Genomic DNA, 12198 nt, shown 5'->3' with positions numbered 1-12198 from the left:
AATTGCTTTACCCTAATATCTCTTAGTATCAATGGATTCAATTCCCCAATAAAAAGACATAGACTAACAGACTGGCTACATAAACAGAACCCAACATTTTGCAGCATACAAGAAACCCACACCAGTGACAAAGACAGACACTACCTCAGAGTAAAAGGTTGGAAAAAAATTTTCCAAGCAAATGGTCCCAAGAAAAAAGCTGGTGTAGCCATTCTAACATTGAATAAAATTGACTTCCAACCGAAAGTTACCAAAAAAAGACAAGGAGGGGCACTTCATACTCATCAAAGGTAAAATGTACCAAGATGAACTCTCAACTTGCAACATCTGTGCTCCAAATGCAAGGGCATCCACATTCATTAAAGAAACTTTAGCAAAGCTCAAAGCACACATTGCACCTCAAAAAATAATAGTGGGAGACTTAAACACCCCATTCTCATAAATGAACATATCTTGAAACCAGAAACTAAACAGAGACACAGTGAAACTAACAGAAGTTATGAACCAAATGGATTTAACTGATATCTACAGAACTTTTTATGCTGAAACAAAAGGATATAACTTCACCTAGGCACCTCATGGTACCTTCTCCAAAATGGGCCATATAATTCGTCACAAAATAGATCTCAACAAATACAAAAATATTGAAACAATTCCATGGATGATATCAGATTACTACAGACTAAGGCTGCTCTTCAGTAACAACATAAATAATAGAAAGCCAACATTCAAGTGGAAGCTGAACAACATTCTACTCAATGATAACTTGATCAAAGAAGAAAGAAAGAAAGAAAGAAAGAAAGAAAGAAAGAAAGAAAGAAAGAAAGAAAGAAAGAAAGAAAGAAAGAAAGGAGGGAAGAAATTGAAGATTATCTAGAGTTTAATGAAAATGAAGCCACAACATACCCAAACTTATGGGACACAATGAAAGCAGTCCTAAGAGGACTCATAGCTTTGAAACCAGAGAAAGCATACATTATCAGCTTGACAGCACACCTAAAAGCTGTAGACCAAAAGGAAGCAAATTCACCCAAGAGGAATAGACAGCAGCAAATAATCAAACTTAGGGCTGAAATCAACCAAGTGGAAACAAAAAGAATCAACCAAACCAGGAGCTGTTTTTTTGAGAAAAATCAACAAGATAGATAAACCCTTAGCCACACTAACTAGAGGGCATAGGGAGAGTATCCTAATTAATAAAATCAGAAACGAAAATGGAGACATAGTAACAGAACCTGAGGAAATGCTAAACATCATCATATCCTTCTACAAAAGCCTATTCTCAACAAAACTGTAACACCTGGATGAAATGGACAATTTCCTAAACAGATGCCAGGTACCAAGTTAAATCAGGATAAGATTAATGACCTAAACAGTCCCATATCCCCTATAGAAATAGAAGCAGTCATTAATAGTCTCCCAACAACAACAACAAAAATGTGTTTAGTACATAGTTCTATCAGACCTCCAAAGAAGACCTAATTCCAATTCTCCTCAAACTATTTCACAAAATAGAAACAGAAGTTACTCTACCCAATTCATTCAATGAAGCAACAATTACTCTGATACCTAAACCACAAAAAGACCCAATAAAGAAAAAGAACTTTGGACCAATTTCCCTTATGAATATCAATGCAAAAATACTCAACAAAGTTCTCACAAACCGAATTCAAGAACATATCAATATAATCATCTATCATGATCAAGAATGCCTCTTCCCAGGAATGCAGGGATGGCTTAATTTACGGAAAACCATCAACTTAATCCACTATATAAACAAACTCAAAGACAAAAACCACATGATCATCTCATGAGATGCTGAGAAAGCATTTGACAAAAATCCAACAGACATTCATGATAAAAATCTTGGAAATATCAGGAATTCAAGGCCCATATCTAAACATAATAAAAACAACATATAGCAAGCCAGTAGCCAACATCAAATTAAATGGAGAGAATCTTGAAGCAATCCCACTAAATTCAGGGACTAGACAAGGCTGCCCACTTTCTTCCTATGTATTCAATATAGTACTTGAAGTCCTAGCAGAGCAATTAGACAATAAAAGGTGATCAAAGGGATACAAATTGGAAAAGAAGAAGTCAAAATATCACTATTTGGAGATGATGTGATAGTATATATAAGTGACCCTAAAAATTCCACCAGAGAACTCCTAAACCTGATAAACAGCTTCATGGCAGAAGCTGGTTATAAAATTAACTCAAACAAGTCAATGGCCTTTCTCTACACAATGGATAAGCAGGCTGAGAAAGAAATTAGGGAAACAACATCCTTCACAATAGTCACAAATAATATAAAATACCTTGGTGTGACTCTAATTAAAGAAGTGAAAGATCTCTATGATAAGAACTTTAAGTCTCTGAAGAAAGAAATGGAAGATTTCAGAAGATGGAAAGATCTCCCATGCTCATGAATTAGCATGATTAATATGGTAAAAATAGCTATCTTACTGAAAGCTATCTACAGATTCAATGCAATCACCATCAAAGTTCCAATTCAATTCTTCACAGAGTTAGAAAGGGCAATTTGTGCCAGGCGTGGTGGGACAGAGGCAGGTGGATTTCTGAGTTTGAGGCCAGCCTGGTCTACAAACTGAGTTCCAGGACAGCCAGGGCTATAGAGAGAAACCCTGTCTTGAAAAACAAAACCAAAACCAAAAAAAAAAAAAAAAAAAAAAGAAAGAAAGAAAAGAAAAAAGAAAAAAGAAGAAAGGGCAATTTGCAAAATCATCTGCAATAACAAAAAAAACTATTCTCAACAATAAAAGAATCCCTGGTGGAATCACCACCCTGACCTCAAGCTATACTACAGAGCAATTGTGATTAAAAAAAAAAAAAACTGCTTTAGACTGGTACAGTGACAGACAAGTAGATCAATGGAATAGAATTGAAGAACCAGAAATGAACCCACATATCTATGGTTACTTGATCTTTGACAAGGGAGCTAAAACCATCCCGTGGTAAAAAGACATCATTTTCAACAAATGATGCTGGCTCAACTGGTGGTTTTCATGTAGAAGAATGCAAATTAATCCACTCTTATCTCCTTGTACAAAGCTCAACTCTAAGTTGATCAAGGAACTCCACATAAAACTGGAGACACTAATACTTATAGAAGAGAAAGTGGGGAAAAGCCTTGAAGATATGGATACAGGGGGAAAATTCCTGAACAAAACAGCAATGACTTGTGCTGTAAGATCATGAATCGACAAATGGGACCTCATAAAATTGCAAAGGTTCTGTAAGGTAAAGGACACTGTGAATAAGACAAAAAGGCCACCAACAGATCGGGAAAAGATCTTTACCAATCGTAAATCTGATAGGGGACTAATATCCAAAGTGTACAAAGACCTCAAGAAGTTGGACTACAGAAAACCAAATAACCCTATTTAAAAATTGGGTACAGAGCTAAACAAAGAATTCTTAACTGAGGAATACCGAGTGGCTGAGAAGCACCTGAAAAAATGTTTAACATCCTTAATCATCAGAGAAATGCAAATCAAAACAACCCTGAGGTTCCACCTCACACCAGTCAGAATGGCTAAGATCAAAAACTCAGGTGACAGCAGATGCTGGCAAAAGGATGTGGAGAAAGAGAACACTCGTCCATTGCTGGTGGGATTGCAAGCTTGTACAACCACTCTAGAAATCAGTTTGGCAGTTCCTCAAAACATTGGACATAGTACTACCTGAAGATCCAGCAATACCACTCCTGGGCATATACCCAGAAGATGCTCCAACATGTAATAAGGATACATGCTCCACTATGTTCATAGCAGCCTTATTTATTTATTTTTTAAAAATTTTTTATTGCGTATTTTCCTCAATTACATTTCCAAGGTTATCCCAAAAGTCCCCCCCCCTCCCCCCCCACTCCCCTACCCACCCATTCCCATTTTTTGGCCCTGGCGTTCCCCTGTACTGGGGCATATAAAGTTTGCCTGACCAATGGGCCTCTCTTTCCAGTGATGGCCGACTAGGCCATCTTTTGATACATATGCAGCTAGAGTCAAGAGCTCTGGTGTACAATCACAAAAGAACTAGCCTTATTTGTAATAGCCAGAAGCTGGAAAGAAACCAGATGTCCCTCAACAGAGGAATGGATACAGAAAATGTGGTACATTTACACAATGGAGTACTACTAAGCTATTAAAAAGAATGAATTTATGAAATTCTTAGGCAAATTGATGGATCTGGAGGATATCATCCTTAGTGAGGTAACCCAATCACAAAAGAACACACATAATATGCACTCACTGATAAGTGGATATTAGCCCAGAAGCTCAGAGTACCCAAGATACAATTTGTAAAACACATGAATCTCAAGAAGAAGGAAGACCAAAATGAGGATACTTCTTTTTAGAATGGGCAACAAAATATCCATGGAAAGAGTTACAAAGTGTGGAGCTGAGAGGGAAGGACCATCCAGAGTCTGCCCCACCTGGGGATCCATCCCATAAACAACTACCAAACCCAGACACTATTGCACATGCCAATAAGATTTTACTGACAGGACCCTGTTATAACTGTCTCTTGTGAGGCTATGCCAGTGCCTGGCAAATACAGAAGTGGATGCTAACGGTAATCTATTGGATGGAACACAGGGCCCCCAATGAAGGAGTTAGAGAAAGCATCCAAGGAGATAAAGGGGTCTGCAACCCTATAGGTGGGACAACAATATGAACTAACCAGTACCCCCAGAGCTCATGTCTCTAGCTGCATATGTAGCAGAGGATGCCCTAGGCACCCATCAATGGAAGGAGAGGCCCTTGGTCTTGCGAAGATTATATTCCCCAGTATAGGGGAATGCCAGGGCTAGGAAGCAGGAGTGTGTGGGTTGGGGAGCGGGGGTGGGGTGGGGAGGGCATAGGGTACTTTACTTTCAGAGAGGAAACTAGGAAAGAGGATAGAATTTGATATGTAAGTGAAGAAAATATCTAATAAAAAGAAAAGAAAAGAAAAAACCTATAATGTATATTAAATATAATTGAATAAGTTCCTGGGGGATAAAATTGACAACCTGTTTTTCTTTATTCTTATCATATATACACATGCATAATTTTATATATGTATATATATATATATATGTATATATATATATATATATATATATACACAGGACAATTTTTTTCTGATTTCATGGTACACTTGTTAGTTTTCTGGACTGTGACAATTATTTTTATATCACTTCGTCAGGAGAAAAAAATTTTTCAGTTTTTCCTAGATAGTTCTAATATGATATGGAGTAAGCAGCAATACAGTACAGAATAAGAAACAAGAAGTTTTCTGAAATTTAATATCTAAAATAAACCTAATAAGAGTGGCATTGTGAAGAATTATAATTACATAATACTTTACCCATACTGAACCAAATTACAGAATTTTGTTCCCTTTGCCACTGAATAGTATTTTTTATGGACACACACTATCTTTCTTTTAAAATTTCACTCATCTATTGATGGATACATGAGCAATTTCTGTTACAATAGATGTGGACCTGTCTCTTTGGGGGTTATTTTTACCAGTTTTCCATATCTATAACAGAATACCTAAGACCATTAACAAGAGGGTTTTTTTTTGTTGTTGTTGTTTTGTTTTGTTTTGTTTTTTTGTTTTTTTGGTTTTTTTTTTTTGTTTGTTTGAAACCTGTTTTAGAAATCTAATAGCCCTGTGACTGGTATTGTTTAAGTCGCCCATATTGGTAAGGAACATAGTGGCACAAAATTGCAAACTTCAGACAAGAAGTAAGATAGCATGTTGTCATAGTGATTACATCCTTTAGGGGTTTGCCTCAGCAGACCTTCTCAAAGGCCCCACTACTTCTGAATGGCATCAGTACAGGACCATAGTCTTTTTTTTTTTTCCATTTTTTATTAGGTATTTAACTCATTTACATTTCCAATGCTATACCAAAAGTCCCCCATATCCACCCACCCCCACTCCCCTGCCCACCCACTCCCCCTTTTTGGCCCTGGTATTCCCCTGTACTGGGGCATATAAAGTTTGCAAGTCCAATGGGCCTCTCTTTCCAGTGATGGCCGACTAGGCCATCTTTTGATATATATGCAGCTAGAGTCAAGAGCTCCGGGGTACTGGTTAGCTCATAATGTTGTTCCACCTATAGGGTTGCAGATCCCTTTAGCTCCTTGGCTACTTTCTCTAGCTCCTCCATTGGGAGCCCTATGATCCATCCATTAGCTGACTGTGAGCATCCACTTCTGTGTTTGCTGGGCCCCGGCATAGTCTCACAAGAGACAGCTACATCTGCGTCCTTTCAATAAAATCTTGCTAGTGTATGCAATGGTGTCAGCGTTTGGATGCTGATTATGGGGTGGATCCCTGGCTATGGCAGTCTCTACATGGTCCATCCTTTCATCTCAGCTCCAAACTCCGTCTCTGTAACTCCTTCCATGGGTGTTTTGTTCCCAAATCTAAGGAGGGGCATAGTGTCCACACTTCAGTCTTCATTCTCCTTGAGTTTCATGTGTTTAGCAAATTATATCTTATATCTTGGGTATCCTAGGTTTGGGGCTAATATCCACTTATCAGTGAATACATATTGTGTGAGTTTCTTTGTGAATGTGTTACCTCACTCAGGATGATGCCCTCCAGGTCCATCCATTTGGCTAGGAATTTCATAAATTCATTCTTTTTTTTTTTTTTTTTTCCATTTTTTATTAGGTATTTCGCTCATTTACATTTGCAATGCTATACCAAAAGTCCCCCATAGCCACCCACCCCCTCTCCCCTACCCACCCACTCCCCTTTTATGGCCCTGGCGTTCCCCTGTACTGGGGCATATAAAGTTTGCGTGTCCAATGGGCCTCTCTTTCCAGTGATGGCCGACTAGGCCATCTTTTGATGCATATGCAGCTAGAGTCAAGAGCTCCGGGGTACTGGTTAGTTCATAATGTTGTTCCACCTATAGTGTTGCAGATCCCTTTAGCTTCTTTGGTACTTTCTCTAGCTCCTTCATTGGGGGCCATGTGATCCATCCAATAGCCGACTGTGAGCATCCACTTCTATGCTTGCTAGGCCCAGGCATACTCTGACAAGAGACAGCTATATCAGGGTCCTTTCAGCATAATCTTGCTAGTGTATGCAATGGTGTCAGCATTTGGAAGCTGATTATGGGATGGATCCCCGGATATGGTAGTGTCTACATGGTCCATCCTTTTATCTCAGCTCCAAACTTTGTCTCTGTAACTCCTTCCAAGGGTGTTTTGCTCCCACTTCTAAGGAGGGGCATAGTGTTCACACTTCAGTCTTCATTTTTCTTGAGTTTCATGTGTTTAGGAAATTGTATCTTATATCTTGGGTATCTTAGGTTTTGGGCTAATATCCACTTATCAGTGAGTACATATTGTGTGAGTTCCTTTGTGAATGTGTTACCTCACTCAGGATGATGCCCTCCAGGTCCATCCATTTGGCCAGGAATTTCATAAATTCATTCTTTTTAATAGCTGAGTAGTACTCCATTGTGTAGATGTACCACATTTTCTGTATCCATTCCTCTGTTGAGGGGCATCTAGGTTCTTTCCAGCTTCTGGCTATTATAAATAAGGCTGCTATGAACATAGTGGAGCATGTGTCCTTCTTACCTGTTGGGGCATCTTCTGGATATATGCCCAGGAGAGGTATTGCTGGATCCTCCGGTAGTACTATGTCCAATTTTCTGAGGAACCGCCAGACTGATTTCCAGAGTGGTTGTACAAGCCTGCACTCCCACCAACAATGGAGGAGTGTTCCTCTTTCTCCACATCCTCGCCAGCATCTGCTGTCACCTGAATTTTTGATCTTAGCCATTCTGACTGGTGTGAGGTGGAATCTCAGGGTTGTTTTGATTTGCATTTCCCTGATGATTAAGGATGTTGAACATTTTTTCAAGTGCTTCTCTGCCATTCGGTATTCCTCAGGTGAGAATTCTTTGTTCAGTTCTGAGCCCCATTTTTTAATGGGGTTATTTGATTTTCTGAAGTCCACCTTCTTGAGTTCTTTATATATGTTGGATATTAGTCTCCTATCTGATTTAGTATAGGTAAAGATCCTTTCCCAATCTGTTGGTGGTCTTTTTGTCTTATTGACGGTGTCTTTTGCCTTGCAGAAACTTTGGAGTTTCATTAGGTCCCATTTGTCGATTCTCGATCTTACAGCACAAGCCATTGCTGTTCTGTTCAGGAATTTTTCCCCTGTGCCCATATCTTCAAGGCTTTTCCCCACTTTCTCCTCTATAAGTTTCAGTGTCTCTGGTTTTATGTGAAGTTCCTTGATCCACTTAGATTTGACCTTAGTACAAGGAGATAAGTATGGATCGATTCGCATTCTTCTACACGATAACAACCAGTTGTGCCAGCACCAATTGTTGAAAATGCTGTCTTTCTTCCACTGGATGGTTTTAGCTCCCTTGTCGAAGATCAAGTGACCATAGGTGTGTGGGTTCATTTCTGGATCTTCAATTCTATTCCATTGGTCTACTTGTCTGTCTCTATACCAGTACCATGCAGTTTTTATCACAATTGCTCTGTAGTAAAGCTTTAGGTCTGGCATGGTGATTCCGCCAGAAGTTCTTTTATCCTTGAGAAGACTTTTTGCTATCCTAGGTTTTTTGTTATTCCAGACAAATTTGCAAATTGCTCCTTCCAATTCGTTGAAGAATTGAGTTGGAATTTTGATGGGGATTGCATTGAATCTGTAGATTGCTTTTGGCAAGATAGCCATTTTTACAATGTTGATCCTGCCAATCCATGAGCATGGGAGATCTTTCCATCTTCTGAGATCTTCTTTAATTTCTTTCTTCAGAGATTTGAAGTTTTTATCATACAGATCTTTCACCTCCTTAGTTAGAGTCACGCCAAGATATTTTATATTATTTGTGACTATTGAGAAGGGTGTTGTTTCCCTAATTTCTTTCTCAGCCTGTTTATTCTTTGTATAGAGAAAGGCCATTGACTTGTTTGAGTTTATTTTATATCCAGCTACTTCACCGAAGCTGTTTATCAGGTTTAGGAGTTCTCTGGTAGAATTTTTAGGGTCACTTATATATACTATCATATCATCTGCAAAAAGTGATATTTTGACTTCCTCTTTTCCAATTTGTATCCCCTTGATCTCCTTTTGTTGTCGAATTGCTCTGGCTAATACTTCAAGTACTATGTTGAAAAGGTAGGGAGAAAGTGGGCAGCCTTGTCTAGTCCCTGATTTTAGTGGGATTGCTTCCAGCTTCTCTCCATTTACTTTGATGTTGGCTACTGGTTTGCTGTAGATTGCTTTTATCATGTTTAGGTATGGGCCTTGAATTCCTGATCTTTCCAGAACTTTTTTCATGAATGGGTGTTGGATCTTGTCAAATGCTTTTTCTGCATCTAACGAGATGATCATGTGGTTTTTGTCTTTGAGTTTGTTTATATAGTGGATTACATTGATGGATTTTCGTATATTAAACCATCCCTGCATCCCTGGAATAAAACCTACTTGGTCAGGATGGATGATTGCTTTAATGTGTTCTTGGATTCGGTTAGCGAGAATTTTATTGAGGATTTTTGCATCGATATTCATAAGAGAAATTGGTCTGAAGTTCTCTATCTTTGTTGGATCTTTCTGTGGTTTAGGTATCAGAGTAATAGTGGCTTCATAAAATGAGTTGGGTAGAGTACTTTCTACTTCTATCTTGTGAAAAAGTTTGTGCAGAACTGGAATTAGATCTTCTTTGAAGGTCTGATAGAACTCTGCACTAAACCCGTCTGGTCCTGGGCTTTTTTTGGCTGGGAGACTATTTATAACTGCTTCTATTTCTTTAGGGTATATGGGACTGTTTAGAAGGTCAACTTGATCCTGATTCAACTTTGGTACCTGGTATCTGTCCAGAAATTTGTCCATTTCGTCCAGGTTTTCCAGTTTTGTTGAGTATAGCCTTTTGTAGAAGGATCTAATGGTGTTTTGGATTTCTTCAGGATCTGTTGTTATGTCTCCCTTTTCAGTTCTGATTTTGTTAATTAGGATTTTGTCTCTGTGCCCTCTAGTGAGTCTAGCTAAGGGTTTATCTATCTTGTTGATTTTCTCAAAGAACCAACTCCTCGTTTGGTTAATTCTTTGAATAGTTCTTCTTGTTTCCACTTGGTTGATTTCACCCCTGAGTTTGATTATTTCCTGCTGTCTACTCCTCTTGGGTGAATTTGCTTCCTTTTTTTTCTAGAGCTTTTAGATGTGTTGTCAAGCTGCTAGTATGTGCTCTCTCCCGTTTCTTCATGGAGGCACTCAGAGCTATGAGTTTCCCTCTTAGAAATGCTTTCATTGTGTCCCAAAGGTTTGGGTACGTTGTGGCTTCATTTTCATTAAACTCTAAAAAGTCTTTAATTTCTTTCTTTATTCCTTCCTTGACCAAGGTATCATTGAGAAGAGTGTTGTTCAGTTTCCACGTGAGTGTTGGCTTTCTGTTATTTTTTTTTGTTATTGAAGATCAGCCTTAGTGCATGGTGATCTGATAGGATACATGGGACAATTTCAATATTTTTGTATCTATTGAGGCCTGTTTTGTGACCAATTATATGGTCAATTTTGGAGAAGGTCCCGTGAGGTGCTGAGAAGAAGGTATATCCTTTTGTTTTAGGATAAAATGTTCTGTAGATATCTGTCAGGTCCATTTGTTTCATAACTTCTGTTAGTTTCACTGTGTCCCTGTTTAGTTTCTGTTTCCACGATCTGTCCTTTGAAGAAAGTGGTGTGTTGAAGTCTCCCACTATTATTGTGTGAGGTGCAATGTATGCTTTGAGCTTTACTAAAGTGTCTCTAATGAATGTGGCTGCCCTTGCATTTGGTGCGTAGATATTCAGAATTGAGAGTTCCTCTTGGAGGATTTTACCTTTGATGAGTATGAAGTGTCCCTCCTTGTCTTTTTTGATAACTTTGGGTTGGAAGTCGATTTTATCCGATATTAAAATGGCTACTCCAGCTTGTTTCTTCAGTCCATTTGCTTGGAAAATTGTTTTCCAGCCTTTCACTCTGAGGTAGTGTCTGTCTTTTTCCCTGAGATGGGTTTCCTGTAAGCAGCAGAATGTTGGGTCCTGTTTGTGTAGCCAGTCTGTTAGTCTATGTCTTTTTATTGGGGAATTGAGTCCATTGATATTAAGAGATATTAAGGAAAAGTAATTGTTGCTCCCTTTTATTTTTGTTGTTAGAGTTGGCATTCTGTTCTTGTGGCTGTCTTCTTTTTGGTTTGTTGAATGATTACTTTCTTGGTTGTTCTAGGGCGTGATTTCCGTCCTTGTATTGCTTCTTTTCTGTTATTATCCTTTGAAGGGCTGGATTCGTGGAAAGATATTGTGTGAACTTGGTTTTGTCGTGGAATACTTTGGTTTCTCCATCTATGGTAATTGAGAGTTTGGCCGGGTATAGTAGCCTGGGCTGGCATTTGTGTTCTCTTAGTGTCTGTATAACATCTGTCCAGGCTCTTCTGGCTTTCATAGTCTCTGGTGAAAAGTCTGGTGTAATTCTGATAGGCCTTCCTTTATATGTTACTTGACCTTTCTCCCTTACTGCTTTTAATATTCTATCTTTATTTAGTGCATTTGTTGTTCTGATTATTATGTGTCGGGAGGAATTTCTTTTCTGGTCCAGTCTATTTGGAGTTCTGTATGCTTCTTGTATGATCATGGGCATCTCTTTTTTTATGTTTGGGAAGTTTTCTTCTATTATTTTGTTGAAGATATTAGCTGGCCCTTTAAGTTGAAAATCTTCATTCTCATCAATTCCTATTATCCGTAGGTTTGGTCTTCTCATTGTGTCCTGGATTACCTGGATGTTTTGAGTTAGGATCCTTTTGCATTTTGTATTTTCTTTGACTGTTGTGTCGATGTTCTCTATGGAATCTTCTGCACCTGAGATTCTCTCTTCCATTTCTTGTATTCTGTTGCTGATGCTCGCATCTATGGTTCCAGATCTCTTTCCTAGGGTTTCTATCTCCAGCGTTGCCTCGCTTTGGGTTTTCTTTATTGTGTCTACTTCCCCTTTTAGTTCTAGTATGGTTTTGTTCATTTCCATCACCTGTTTGGCTGTGTTTTCCTGCTTTTCTTTAAGAGCCTGTAACTCTTTAGCAGTGCTCTCCTGTAAATCTTTAAGTGACTTATGAAAGTCCTTCTTGATGTCCTCTATCATCATCATGAGAAATGTTTTTAAATCTGGGTC

Source organism: Mus musculus, chromosome 12, assembly GCF_000001635.26.
Source record: "Mus musculus strain C57BL/6J chromosome 12, GRCm38.p6 C57BL/6J".
Taxonomy (NCBI): Eukaryota; Metazoa; Chordata; class Mammalia; order Rodentia; family Muridae; genus Mus; species Mus musculus.
Note: the sequence above shows the minus strand (reverse complement) of the source record.